We start from the raw sequence: 16411 nt of genomic DNA, 5'->3' as shown, positions 1-16411 counted from the left end.
TACTGCAATACTCCAGGCACATTTACTTTGGTAAATGCATTCTAAAAACATTTTTACAATTACTGAATGGTCATCATATTGATCACAAAAAACATTTCTTACCACAGGCTTGTCGTAAAACCGTCAAAATCGCCATAAGTCCAGCCAACATATACAGTTTCATGTCTATATGGAAATCGATGTCATCTAAAAGACAAATCAATCACATCTGAGTGTATATACTTTTACTAGTCCAATCAAAGTAAATATTTTTTCACAAGGCAATTAAACTAGACTTCAGTGGTAAAACAGTAAAGGTATTTTTCACATTGAATACTGAACATTTGAAAGTAATCTTGAGACAAATGTTAGTTTATAAGTTTATCTAACGGTTATCTGTTCTCGATAACATTTGTTCTGATTATAAGTTATGTTTGATAAGCTATACTGCACCCAATACAACCACTTATTGATATTATTTACAACGAGCTCGAAGTGTCGAACGTCAAACTCACCCATTCGCGTGTTAAAGGAATGACATGCGATAGTTCTAAAAGCAATAAACAATCAGAAGCATGATGAATTAGAATGTGTTCAACCAGTCTTTGTGTTAAGTGTACGTTCAATTACTAATGTTGGTGAACATTTTAATTCTGCTTAACATTTTTATTTAATGGAACCTAGAAGATATGGAAAATGTACATTTTTTTTTCTTTTTCTAAAACTTTATTATTAGAAATCAAAGTGTTTGGTGCAAGTTTGCTAGTCATCGTTTTGTTTATATGCATTATTGTGTGTTTCTAATGATATTTATATTAATACCTTACAATACGCTGCGTTTCCTTTCCAACTAGAAATACAAAAATGTCAACCTGGTTGACAAATATGTGTACTTCATCAAATATTTCTTTGTTTAAGTGTATATACATAAGTGTTCATAACAGAACGATAACTAGTGCGGGTTGATACACAAGCTTGCAGTTAGCCATAGATAACAGAACACGCGGGAAAGAAATCGTTTGAGGGGTGAGAGGTAAAGCAGTTATCATTTAAAGATCATGACCAATGATAAACAAAGCAATGAAAATGAAAACAGAATAAAAAAAATGGACATGCAGATGTAACCATTATTTCATTCGCTAACACTATAAAAAGACTTTCCGTGTTGAATGTCTTGAAAAGAACATTCAGTACTGTCTTGTGCCAGGGTCCTTGCCAACTTCTGTTCAGAGAGGATAGGTAAGTGTTTTTATTGTTTTTATTTTCAACCTGTGTTTTTTAATGAAATTAAAGGATGATTACCCAAAAAACATTAACATTGATGTTCGTAATCTGTAAAGATTTAGCGAAATAATTGATAAGAAAATTATTAACGTCAACTGCTACTTATTTAAGAAATAGTGATGACAGATAATGAGATACACATATAAAACCTTTTAAGGTCTTATCTTTGAACCGCTATCCGTCTATATACTGTATAAACGATGTTTATTACATCTGTATGATACATACACATGCATATAAAATACCCCTGGCCAGGGTCACACACTCCGGCGTGATTCCACAAACGGGCAGGCTAAAGTTTAGTTTTAGCTCAATCCCCACAGACGTGCAAGTTTTAAAAATAGATTCCTACTAACTTGCGGGGTGTTTTCCATTCATGAACGATGAGAGCTTTTGGTTTTCACATGCTATACATATACAAAATACCGATTGCAGCTGTTAACATTTAATTATTTAATCAAAAGAATAAATATGTTCTTCTTTGTAAGATCGTACTATTTTTTATTTCTTAGATACCAAAAATGTATTAGGACATAGAACAATCTCGTAATCATGAATAATTAATGAGGCATGAAATCTGACCCTCATATCTGCACAAACACTCATACTTATGTTTTCCCGAAGAAGAATAACAATTTGGAAAGCTCGAATTGAATTCGGTCGGCTTGATCACAGCATATTTTTAACCAACTACTCGCCTGATGAGCTAACTGACAGTATAGGGTTATCTAATCGTAGGATGTGAATTAATTAGAAAAAAAAGTTTTGTCTCCTCTGCCTCATGCATAGTCATATAAACGTGTATTGTCAGTCAATTTTCCCACGGTATGTATAAAGTGTGACGGACGAAAGAACCGTGGTTGCCAACGATGAAAACGATAAAAACTGAGTAACGGTGTTGTATGTTAGCATCGGATTAAAAAGAAGCTTAACTACCTTTCATGTTTTACGTCAAAATATGGAGTTTTATCAGTTAAATAACAACTTACATTGAAACAATCCATTTGATATTTTAACTGCAAACTTAGCTTTAAAAATGCACTATTACACCCAAATTAGATTTACCACAATTAATGCTATTGTTTTATATTCCAAAAAGGATTAATAATTGTCGAAAACAATGGTTCTGAGTTAAATTTGGAAGAAATGAGCATATTATAAAGCACGGTATTTCTACCTTATGAGACTTAAGTAGACCACACTAATGTTGTAAGCATTCACCACTCATTTAATACATACATTTGCGCTCTCTGCTTTTAAATACCCGGCTACAATATTGTTATCAGTAATTAATATTTTCGATAAAATGCATTATCAAGTAAGTAGTTAAAGGTATATCAGTCGAAATTCTTGTTTGTTATACATGTCTATATTGATTTTGAATCAGAGTGTCATACAGCACGTGTACATGTGATCTACGTTGTTAATGCTACGTCATGCAGGTACGTGTACATGCGATCTACTTTCTTAATGCTACGTCATCCAGGTGGTACATGTATATGTGATTTACTGTGTTATGCTGCGAGATCCCGGTACGTGTACGTGTAAACATCGGAGTTATTGCTGTCCTATCCAGGTATGTGAACATGTGATCTACTGTGTAAGTGTTACATTATAGAGGTACATGAACATGTGATATAGTGTTTATGCTACGTCATCCAGGTATGTGTGCATATGATCTACTGTGTTAATGCTACGACAACCAGGTATGTGTGCATGTGATCTACTGTGTAGATGCAACGTCATCCAAGTACGTATACAGGTGATATACTGTGTTAATGCTACGACAACCAGGTATGTGTGCATGTGATCTACTGTGTAGATGCAACGTCATCCAAGTACGTGTACATGTGATATACTGTGTTAATGCTACGACAACCAGGTATGGGTGCTTGTGATCTACTGTGTTATTGCTACGACAACCAGGTATGGGTGCATGTGATCTACTGTGTTAATGTTACGTCATCCAAGTACGTGTACATGTGATCTACTGTGTTAATGCTACTTCATCCAAGTACGTGTACATGTGATATACTGTGTTAATGCTACGTCATCCAAGTACGTGTACATGTGATCTACTGTGTTAATGCTACGTCATCCAAGTACGTGTACATGTGATCTACTGTGTTAATGCTACTTCATCCAAGTACGTGTACATGTGATATACTGTGTTAATGCTACTTCATCCAAGTACGTGTACATGTGATATACTGTGTTAATGCTACTTCATCCAAGTACGTGTATATGTGATATACTGTGTTAATGCTACTTCATCCAAGTACGTGTACATGTGATATACTGTGTAATTGCTACGTCATCCAGGCACTTGTACATGTGATATACTGTGTAAATGTTACGTCATCCAAGTACGTGTACATGTGATATACTGTGTTAATGCTACGACATCTAGGTATGTGTACTCTGTACAAGGTTACAGCGTATATACAAGCTTTCAGTGTATACTCGATATCCAGAGCACGTTTTAAAGTGTATAATTTACGTCATATCAAAAAAAATCTCCAATCAAGTGTTTCACTACATGGTGTCAATTTCTGGCATGGATATACAACTCTCAATGTGCAAATCTATAGTGGTTTACCTTACATCGTCGAAAAAGGGAGAATCTTTCTCTCATATCTCAGTGGATTCTGCCATTAGGTTGCACGGACGTTACAGTGTCGACTGCCAATTCCGTATAAAGCGGTGTACTTCCGTATGGCGTAGAAGAGTTCTGTACACCTACTGAGTGCGTTTGTCATTTCTGATAGTGTTATACTATCAGGCTACTTGCTATTCAGCTCAACTTTTTAAACATACATAAACACAACCGAACTGATGTGTAATTATTATGAATATGATTATTATGAATATGATTATTATTATTATTATTATTATTATTATCATTATCATTATCATTATTATTATCATTATTATTATTATTATTATTATTATTATTATTATTATTATTATTATTATTATTATTATTATTATTATATTATTATTATTATTATTATTATTATTATTATTATTATTATTATTATTATTATTATTATTATTATTATTATTATTATTGTACATTTACCAAAATTATATTCGGCTGATTAAAATCAAAAACGACTGACTAATGATTTACCAAAATGCATGTACACCATATTTGGAAAAAACTGCAATTATATTAGACTAACTATAATTCCGAACACTCATATTGAATAATATATTTTTATTACAACACAGATCAATTTTATTTGAATTAAAACTATTAACAAAGTTCGTTAAGATGGAAAAAAAACAAAAAAAATCAGATACACTAATGACTATATTAAATCATAAAGATAAATATCTACACATGTACAAATACAAAGTTTAGAGTTTATACGCGGAAAAGATGAAGTTAAACACACATAAAAAATATGCTTAAGACAGTACAACAAATGTCATGACTTTGAGGACAGCCTTACAGGCTTACGGCGCCCTTGTCGTAGGTAGCCAGCTGGTACAGACGTCGGGCGGGTTGACATCATAATAAAGGTGACAGTACCGCCGGCTGTTGACCGCCGAGCAGCACTGCCGGAAGCCGGTCTCCACTGGCGTCCCTGAACTTGGCTCCTATTGCGGAAGGATACTCCTTACGCAGCTCGCCGAACCTGAAACATGTTTTGCATTGCCAGTAACGAAGGATTAAAGCATAACATGGTTATTTTAGTAATAATTACTGTAACTACAATCCCATATACTGTAACTATATTTATATGAAAAACTAAAAAAAACAAGCTCAATAGCCAAAAGTTTAAACATAAACCCCATTTACTTGCACAGGGTAAACGCCAAAATACCCGAGCGCTTTTGCATGAGTATATTATTTGAATCACGTGGGTAGTTGATGGCACCTTTGTCAAAGGCAACCTTCAAAAACTGCATGCGGTTTAACCTTATATGATCTAAGACTTCTGACCTTATCTTATCAAAGACTCCTTACCTTATATGATCTAAGACTTTATACGTGATCTGATCCAAGACTTCTTACTTAATCTTATCTAAGACTTCTTACCTAATTAATCTAAGACTTCTTACTTAATCTTATCTAAGATTTCTTACCTATTTAATCTAAGACTTCTTACTTTGTCTGATCTAAGATTTCTTACCTTATTTATCTAAGGCTTCTTACCTTATATGATCTAAGACTTCTTACTTTATCTGATCTAAGACTTCTTACCTTATCTGATCTGAGACTTCTTACGTGATCTGATCTAAGACTTTTTACCTTATCTGATCAAACACTTCTTATCTTATCTAATCTAAGACGTCTTACCTTATCTGATCTAAGACTTTTTACCTTATCTGATATAAGACTAATTTCCCAATCTGATCTAAGACGTCTTACCTAACTGATCTAAGACTGCTTACCTTATCTGATCTAAGACTTCTTACGTGATCTGATCTAAGACTTCTTACCTTATCTGATCTAAGACTACTTTCCTAATCTGATCTAAGAGTACTTTTCTAATCTGATCTAAGACGTCTTACCTAACTGTTTTAAGACTTTTTACCTTATCTGATCATAGACTTCTTATCTTATCTAATCTAAGACGTCTTACCTTATCTGATCTAAGACTTCTTACCTTATCTGATATAAGACTACTTTCCCAATCTGATCTAAGACGTTTTACCTAACTGATCTAAGACGTCTTACCTTATCTGATCTAAGACTTCTTACCTTATCTGATCTAAGACTTCTTACCTTATCTAATCTAAGTCTTCTTACCTTATCTGATCTAAGACTTCTTACCTTATCTGATCCAAGAATTCTTATCTTATCTGATCTAAGACTTCTTACCTTATCTGATCTTAGACTTCTTACCTTATCCTATCTAAGACTTCTAACCTGATCTGATCTAAGACTTCTTACCTTATCTGATCTAAGACTTCGGACCTTATCTTATCCAAGACTTCTTACCTTATATGATCGAAGACTTCAACTAATGTCTAACATCATCAATATTTTGCAGTGCATGATCTCCATGCAATTGAGGTTAAATTGATTTGTTTTAATATTCTCTTACATTCACTCCACGATTGTATTTGTAAGTACTATGCGTAACATAGGAGCATACATACCGATAGCCGCAGTGCTGTTTGATGTCGTATGGGTTGAAGAACCACGACTCGTAAAAGTGGGTATACTGGTCAATGTTCGAACAAAGGCTGTCGTTGTTTTTGAAGGTATAGTCATACGAAATAAACATATTTATGGAGAATACACATCGTGTTTATTGGCAAACTAAATTCAATACAGAAAAGTGTTTTAATCGGTCCATCGGCACATTCTAGATTAAAACAATGTACCATTTTCATTGACTTTTAGTCTGCTTTTGTATATTGTTCGAATCTTATGATATAAGTAAATAATATAGTTCTTGCTATCATATGACAACTGAAAAATATGTCTGATGATTTACCAAAAAAATTTCCGTCTTCATTAAATGTTCTTGAGACCCTATATACTAAGGATATATACTTATTCGTATATCATATTCCGGTACCTCATTCATGTCTTGTTCGTAACATGGACATGTATATGAGTTTTTTAGCTGTTGTCGTGTCCATGTTTTTAGGCTTTGGTTCTCGTGGAATTTCCGGCATCTCACCTCGTCCCACATGTCGTCAGTGATGTACGTGACATTGTACAGCCAACGGCCTTTGACCGCTGAAATGGTTAATAGAGGGAGGATGATTATCAACTGTGTGTTGTGCAGTACCGATAATAAACGACAGGAATATTTAGAATATGTTTAAATACTTGTCTTAACTATTAAAATAATGACGAGAGTTTGTCATAATTTGCCTTATAAGACAACGTTTTCACAGTATTTGACGTAATTAATCTTTGTGAAAATAGTATCAAAATACCTAAGTAATAAAAACCAACAACATGCCGTTTAACTTACCATTGAATAGATAAAGATCAACAAACCTGGGGAAACGTTTGAGCCGTTCTAAAGGTTCGTAAAGTTATTCCTGTCAGCTAGTATCTTGCCAGAAAAGTTCACGGGATATGTGTATCCGGTGGCCACTGGCGTATAGCTGTCGGGTTTGATACTGAACTGCCCTTGATCGTAGTTGAACAGCAGGTACGTGTACAAACCGTCAGTTACCACAATTGCCTGCATCGACAAGTTCTTAAAACACAGACATATAAAGAGCAGGTACGTGTACAGGCTGTCTGTTACGATATTTGCCTTCATTAGTAGGTTCTGAAAACTCCGACATTTAGGTAGTAGGTACGTGTACACACCGCCCATTACCACAATCTCCTACATTGACAGGTGAAAACATCGACATGTAAAGAGCAGGTATGTGTACAAGCCGGCCTTTACCACAATCTCCTGCATCGACAGGTTCTGAAAACACCGAACCGAAGGAGTAGGTACGGGAGGAGACCATCCATAGTACAGGTTGTCCATCATCAGAATCGCCAGCATTTGTCAGCTTCTGAAAACACCGACATTTAGAGACCTGTCCGAACAGGCATACAGAACTGGCAATTGCACAGGCAATAACAATACGCCAAGCAAAACAAAACAACAGCCCACCACACATCACAAATCGCAAAAAAACAACGATGGCAATTTGTGATTAAACTATAGGAATACAATCATCACCTAATACATTCAATGAAATATTTGCCGCACAACCTATACGTTATCCAAATTTATATTATCTAATTAAAGTGCGTATTCGTTTGTTGAAAGTGATTAAAATTAAATTCAATCGTCAGTAGGTTTTATGTGTAGACTAGTTGGTAGTATCAAAACACATAACGGTCCCATAAACGACACACACGAAAATCACTAACGATAACGGAATAGACAAGCACGCGCCTAAAACATATGATCGTGGCACATGGACCAAGTCAATTGAACACCGCAGTATTCCCCCATTCCCCCAATGGGCAATGAACTCTTATTTCTGTGTTCCAAGGCGCTAACCCTCAGCAATTAATAATAAATGTATTCGGGTGCATATGTTTCGTTTTGTTTCCGGTGGACCATAGCCTTGCAACCCCTCCGTCATACAGGTCTTGTCAACTTAGGCTAAAAAAACACGTTTCTCAAGCACTTCTTACAAAATAAATGGGGAGGGAGCGCTCATTTTTTTATCTGCTTGTTTCTTTTTTTATCCTATTTTGAATTTAACAGAATGATAGAGACAGTGTATTTACACAAGTTATTGTACAAAAGACTCATTTTCATTAGTGTCTAATGCTTATTGTAATTGTAAATGATTGTTAAAATTTGGTTTGGGTTCATATTATACAACCCTAATAAATGTTCAGTTCAATCATTATTCTTAACTTAAATGAGTTTACTACTTTTGACAAATATCGTTAAACCTATGTTACACAACATTTTTATTAAACCATTATTGGCATTAATGGTGCGCATTGACATATTTTACTCAACTTTAATAAAATGTCTGTTCTGTTCTGTACATGTGTACAATAAAGAATGGAATACAAATGCATTAATTCATATATCTCTATGTTTCCTAAATTATGTGCAAACATGAAAAAAGTAAGACTGACTTTTCTAAAGAGATGAATGATACAATAGTGGTCATAACAAATATTTAAAGATCTGGTTTCAAGGGTTACATTAGTACTTTATAAAATAACAACTGTATCAGTCTTCAAATTCAAATTCACTTTAAAATTTCGTATGAAGCGGCCATTTTCCTGACAAGATGATGGGCTTGATTTATACACCATCCGAACCAAGGCGATTTCGCTCAACGGAGATTACCGAGTAGCTTTGAAAGCTGCATACCAGTGCGCTGGACCCAACCTAGCTTATGTAGCTCACGTTCGAGCCAGTACAAATATGTTTATGTTTACATTAATTTGTACATGTCAAGGCCATCATCTGAGCGCTTGTCAGGCAAACGGCTGCTTCATACCAAATTCTAAAGTAAATTTGAAGTTGAAGAATGATACGGTTGTTACTCAAATCGGTCTTTCCGTGGTAATTCGGAATATAATTGTATCACCTATACACAGAAGCAAAAAACCACTGTTTCTGTGTGTAGTGCCGTTTACACGGGGACACATTGAAGATTGGAATGTACTGTACAGTTTCCGACTGCAGAAAAAGACGAGAATGGGACATTGAATTTGACATGTTTGTCTAAAGAAAAATAGTTATACCAACATATTGCATACCAATTTAAAGTGCATTTACTCCTTTTCTCATTGCACCTTTTTAATAATGGATTGTTTCTATGTTGATTAAGACGTTTGATAAAAACTTGACCGTGAACTCCGGTAAGTTTAAGTTATATACCCTGTTTCTTTCGTGTATATCAAATGCATTAAATATATTCATACGTGTTGTTTATCTCATTACATGTACCCAAAACGATATTAATCAACATTTAGACACAAACAATGAGCCAGAGGCCTGTGCTTTATAATTTGCTTAAACACATGTATATCAGTGAAGTTCAACTTATTAGCACAGTGCACAAAGGGACAAACATGTATTGGCTTACATTAAATGGAAAATCATAGTGGCCATGGCATTATCACTTTGTCTTCACAATGTATTTGCACGCTTAAAATTTACATTTTCATCTGTTTTTTAACTCACGATGTTTTCTCTTTGATCTTTATCATGGCGACGCTTATAAAAAACAGTAAAATAATGCGCTTTAATGATCTAGACTGTTGTTGAGGTTACACTATACTAAAAATCGGTTGATTTTGACTGTAATTGTGAAAAATATTAAAAAAATGTAATCTGAAAAACTGAAGAGGGTGAAAAAAACGAATGCGGTACCCGTGAAACTAAAGTGCATTTTGGCCTTATCTCTGCCGTTTCATTGTTAAGACAGCGTGTTAATATTTTTACATGTACTATAAAATATACATGTTACATACTTTACATCTACTTATGCACCAGTCAATTGTAACCACGCCCCCCCCCCCAGGTACGGGGAATAGCCGGGACTTTGTCTTTGGGTCCAGCCAACCCAGGGTAAAATCCCCGTCCTGCGGGGACGAACTGATGGTCAAATCCCCAAATGCCCCGGGAGCCTAGGTAAGCGAATTCCCCGCTATATTTTGCTCGAAGACAAAACCACCGCATTCAACCTGCCACCTGAAAGGTAAAAACACGGCCCATTTCCCCGGCTATCCCCCGCATAATCCGGACCTGGGGGGCTGTGGTTACAATTGACTGGTGCATTATGTACATGTTACATATTTTAAATGTACTTACGAACATTATTTATGTATATGATATGAGTATGTAATCTTTCATTTGATTATTTTATCTTAGAAAAATATTAGACTTAAAAAATTGTTTAAAATGATGTGTTTTGGTATGTGACCTATTGCTAACATACCATAATACATAAACATACCCATTATTTGTTTTCAAACTGCATATTTTCAAAATAAACTTGTGAGAAAAAGATGTACATGGTTTCGGGCTGGAAGCCGCGACAGCTTGGACACTAGAAACATTCATTTGCTTGGTGTAGGTTTCGTTAAAACCCCATTCTGTTGTGAATCATTATCAATAATATGCACAACAACTACACATTTGTGCCTACCAACCCTAACTCTTGGCTAAAACGTATATTAGTGCAGAATGTTTAATACTTGTGCATTTGTATTTAACGGTGGTAGTTTCTGCTGGTTGATAATCAGAAGGCTAATTTCTTTCAGGAAAATGACTGAATATTACTAAGTCAACAAATCGGGATTATGAAGAATTCCAGCCTGCATTAAATACTATGTCGGATCATTGAGACAGATTTGACCTCCATGTCTATCCACAAGGCAGTCACATCTGATAGAGATGATGTGAGTATTTCATATAAAACATATTGGAGTTGTTTTTTGTTATAAACTCACTGTATTCTATAATCAAGTAATTTTCTTTATATTTTATGTATGTATCAGCTTGTTTTTCTTTTTTAAATAATGTCGAGAAATATTAAACTGTTTATATTTTATTTTGTATATGTATGGCAGTATTAATATCTATACTTATTAGTTAGAAAGGCTTTAAAGTACATTTTTTCCCTTTACAGCACCAAACATTCTAGATGGGTAAAGAACCCGAAGGGGCATGAAAACCAAATCAGCATTGACTCAGCATTGAGTAATTATCATCTGTGCACACACTGCAAGTACAAACGCATGGGAACAGACCAAACTTCAAATGTTGAAGAGTGAAGAATTATTGTGAACAATACCAATGACAAAATAAAAGCAAATAGCCTACTAAGTGTTCTTGTTTCTTTACATATTTTAATTTAAAAGTACATTCATTGTTTTTAAATCTGAATTCTTAAGTAAAATTTATTTATTTGAATGATTACATTTGACTTATGAATATGTGTAATAAAGCTTTATAAATTTTTACAAGAAAAAGGTTGATTTTAAAGCATTTTATTAGCTTTAAAAATGTATGGTTACATGACATTATGTATATTTTCTTCAAAACTGAACGGTAAACTATCATAAATTGTCTTTTAAATTGTTCAATAGACATCATAGACAATATTTAAAATGATTTCAGCAGCTTGTCTTATTATTATGAATTTATAAAACTGCTATATATTTTCAAACATCGAAATTCTGCTCTGTTCCGAAGACTCACAAGATCAATCAAAATGATTTTTACCCATGTGTATCAATAATGTGTTCGGTTGAACTTAAGTTTTCTGTTAACTGAAGTTTATTCTACCAGAAACTGTTGTGTTTATTTCATAATCTCTGATAATGTGAAAACAAAATCAAATATAGACAAAATATTTACTTGTCGCTCTTTGTAGCCCTTTGAGTTTGGGGGTTGATGTAATGAAACTTAAATGACTTTTTAAATTCACGGTAAAAAATCTTCAAAAAATAAAAATTGGATAAAAGTCCCATCGTGTACCATGATAATAACTATGTTGTCGGTGAAAGCTTTTATAAAAGTGTGTATTACTAATACCTTATTTCAGTTTAAATAATTATGGCCTTTAAGAATTTTTGTTTTCATATAGATTTCCTGTTATATTGAGCTTTGTCAATTTTGCTGTTGTTTTGTATTATGTATAACTACTACCTCTATTTCCTAACTTAAAAAAATCGTCTCATTTGTCAAATTGAATTGTTACATAGTTCATATATGTGAAAAAAAAAACACACACTATTTTTAAAGATGCACTCTTACTCCCAAATAAGACTGATCACAATTAATATTATTGTTTTGATTTTTCAAAATGCGTTGATTGATGTCAATAGCAATGTTTCTTATGAAGGATCAATTTGCGAAAAGAATGAACATAAAACATGGTATTTCTGCCTTGTTTTACTAAAGTAGACCACAGTAAATCTTTTAGTATTCACCGATCATTTAATATTTGTCATGCTTTCTGCTATTATAAACAGGGTCACAAGCTTGTTATCAGTAAACAATATTTCAGTAAATGCATTATTTAGTAAGTTATTATTGGTTTATTAGTCAATTTGATGTGCGTTATAAATACAATTTTATGTATTGATTTTAAATAGGAGTTTCACTTTAAAGATGTTCATTTAAAGATAATGAACAGACACACAAAAACTAGACACATTTGATACTAATTATATGAATGATTATTGTTTAGGTGACCTCTGATTTGTTTTGGAGATATTCATTAATGGAAGTGTTTGAAAATCAGACTCCATTTGCTATCGATAATCGAATCGAATCGGACCAGGCATTTCGAATTACTATCGGACAATAATCGAACGTTCATAATATCAGTAAGGAATACAACTTATATATAATATCATCATGATCATTTAAATGGTTAAACCTGGAATCAGTACGTGTAATGCTATGGTCATGCATTTTGCAATAGAAAATAAATTTCCATAATCTTCTTCTGCCTTTCATAACTTAACGAAATACATACATAATAATTGCACATCAACTGCAAAATGATGCACACCACATCATGTAAGGTATCTTAGCATTCCATCTATGTTAAAGCATATAAAATATTTGTGAACCAGCTTAACATTCAATAACCTGTTATATTGAACATTTTATTAGAATAACTTAAATTCATAAAACTTTCATATAAAACGTAAATTAGTAAATTACAAACCATACCAAAAAAGGTTTCAAAAACAGAATGCACACATACGGGATCCCCGGTATTTTCAGGTAAGACCTGACCTACTACACCACAGAGACAGGTTATTGAAGGTTTTATGAAATATATAAACAATTAAAAACTATCTGCTATTTTGGGGGACTTTGTATCGAGACCGGAAAGAAAAAAATTGGCATTACCCAACTTTTACCACAAAACAAAAATTTACGTAGTTACCGGAAGTAACATTAGCGACATCGATTTTGGACACCCACAATCGATTGTCGCCGACAAAGCATTGTCAGCGACGATTTATCGATTGTACTCGATAATCGTTTCATCACTAATAAATGGGTGTTATTCTTTGTTGTCTTCAGTTTCTTATACTTTTAAGAATTTTTATAATTGCTTTTCTGGTATATAATAATTTAATGCAAATTAAACCACACTTTAAACTAGACACATTTGTTACTAATTATATAAATGATTATTGTTTACATGTACTCTGATTTGTTATGAAGATATTCATAAAGGGGTGGTCTTCATGTTATTATACATTTTGGACTTAATTTAGTATTGCTTTTCTGGTATATATTCATTTAATGCACAAAGAAATTATTATTTCAGTATCACATTCACACATACTATTAGTTTGTGCATATGTTGGCCTATTTATATTTATATGTGCATTGTTGTATTTCAAAACCTTTGTGAAAAATAGAAACAGTATTATTTCTTTCATACATAGTCTGATACATATTCAGTTTGTATGCATTTTTTTATCATATTTGAAAATTTGCCCTTGTCCAATAAGACACATGCTATTTTTGTGTTAATATCATTATCAACTAAAAACATCCATTTTCAACTCTTCTTTACCATGTAAATGAAGAAGTTAACATATTCCATTGACCAGATTTTTTTTGCAATTTGTCCAATTTCATACATTTTAGTATTATTAAACAGCTAAAAGCAAGGCATGTTATGTTATAAATGCATTTCATCTAGTAAACAATGTTCACTTTTTATATAACAGTTCAATAATTATGTTCTATTTATGTTTGCAACTTTCAGATGAAATGATAATGCTTATTAAAGTAATACAAAAATTGTTAAATTGTTATTTCATATCATTTCTTCATGATGAATCCCCCATATAATGAGGAAACTTATTCTTCCCTTCAAGTTGTCATTCCAGCATGGTGACGTTGCCCCCTCCCCCCTAAATGATTAGAACTGCAGTGTACAAGAACAATAATTCTATTTTAGCGAATTGCAAGAGTTATTCCCTTTGTACCTTTTCCTGTCCGAAGCATAACTAGAAAACTACGTTTTTGGAATTTCATTAAACATCATTCAATGGTAAAGCACAACGTGAGGAAGTGCAGTGCACAATAACTATAGCTGTATTTAAGCTAAATACAGAATTATTGCCCTTTGCCGCTTTTACTTTACCAGAGCATTACTTTAAAACTACTTATGGTATTGAAATGAAACTTGGTATATGGAAAGGTGGCAATGACAAAAGGTACAGTGCACAAGCACCCTACTTCTGTCGTGTTCATTAATGTACCACACCCCTAATGAAATCTCTAACTTGAAACTCTTCAATTTCAATGCTTTAGCCTAGGTTGTTAAGCAGACTACTAGAAATATTTTGAGAATTTCATGGATGCGGTTCGATGCACCATAATATGCTTGTTGGCCTTGACATTCCTTGTTTTTCAACACATAACCAATACATAAACTATTAAACTTTGCCCTTTTATGCTTTGCATCAATGATCTTTCTTGTTGTTCTCTTACATCAATATCGATATTTCCTTGGTCAATTTAGACATTTTATCGCATTGAAGCGGGCAACGAAAATTTATAGTGAATTCCCTGGAGCTATCAAACACTCCTCCCCAGATATATACCAACGTATATAACTTGAAAGGATACGTTGAAGCACATTATCGGCAATTATCAGGCGATAGTTTACCTGCTGTTTAATAAGCTCATATCCAGGCATGTAGGGTGAGTGTATGGTGGCATTTCTCCAGGTCAATGATATGGCAACATCTACGCTGAAGTCTGACCGGTTAGTGTATTGATGTAGTAAGTCCTCAATTTTCTTCATGTCCTTTGCGTCTGAAGTCTTGTTTGACAGAACGTGAACGCACAGTCCGGCGCCCGTTATGTTGCGAGTGTCAATGTTTGTCCATAGAGGAGCAATAACAATGTGGTTGTCCACGTATTTCTCCCACAATGTGGAATTCTCGGCGCCGTATCGCTCATACAATGGTGGATAGTTTAGGGCAAGGAATCCATTCATATTCGGCTTTAGAATAAAAAGCATAGTCATTAAAAACAATAAAACAATAATGAAGATACAGTGTTATTATATAAACTATAAGTGCCATCAATTAAGCTCTCGTTTCATTACATACAATTGCAAAATGACTTTTCTTTGAATGATGATAATTTGTACATTGAAACACTAAAACATCTAACGTATAAACACTGATTGCATTACTAAAAATACGTACCCGGAATACGTCATAATAGTTTCCGAGATATGGAAAACGCCCATTTGGAATACTTATGGGGTCCAGAATTTCGTTATCACCGTCGGTGCATACTTTCGGCGCCTTTTCGAAGTCCAGCATGACCGATTCTGGGGATTAAAGACATACTTATTTTACAATACTCAATGCGCAAAATAAATACGTATGTTTGGATCATATTAACTTTAAGTTGAGTTATGACAAATTGCAGGTGAAGCAATGCATAGTTCAATCGCTTTGATTAATAAATGGAAGCCTTCGCTTCCTGAAAATTTCAAAAGGAAAGGTGTTCGAGAATAATTAAAAAACAAAAATATTGGTATACAGATAGTTGAACTCTTTCTGCATAAAAATGGATGTATTTCTTTAATTACTCGAGAAATACTGAATGTTTTCTAATGAAATTTCACAATAAAAAATAAGCCTCTGGTCTAAAATTCAGTGTGATAATAGTTATAAAATTAAACT

At 33.5% G+C, this 16411-nt stretch overlaps 1 pseudogene; it reads right to left on the bottom strand.

Annotated features, from left to right (window-relative positions):
- Positions 1-4725: 4725 nt before the first annotated feature.
- LOC128236717 (uncharacterized) lies at positions 4726-16045 on the bottom strand (annotated as a pseudogene).
- Positions 16046-16411: the final 366 nt, after the last annotated feature.

This window comes from Mya arenaria, chromosome 6 (genome assembly GCF_026914265.1).
Source record: "Mya arenaria isolate MELC-2E11 chromosome 6, ASM2691426v1".
Classification (NCBI taxonomy): domain Eukaryota; kingdom Metazoa; phylum Mollusca; class Bivalvia; order Myida; family Myidae; genus Mya; species Mya arenaria.
This window is presented reverse-complemented; position numbering and strand designations above follow the sequence as displayed.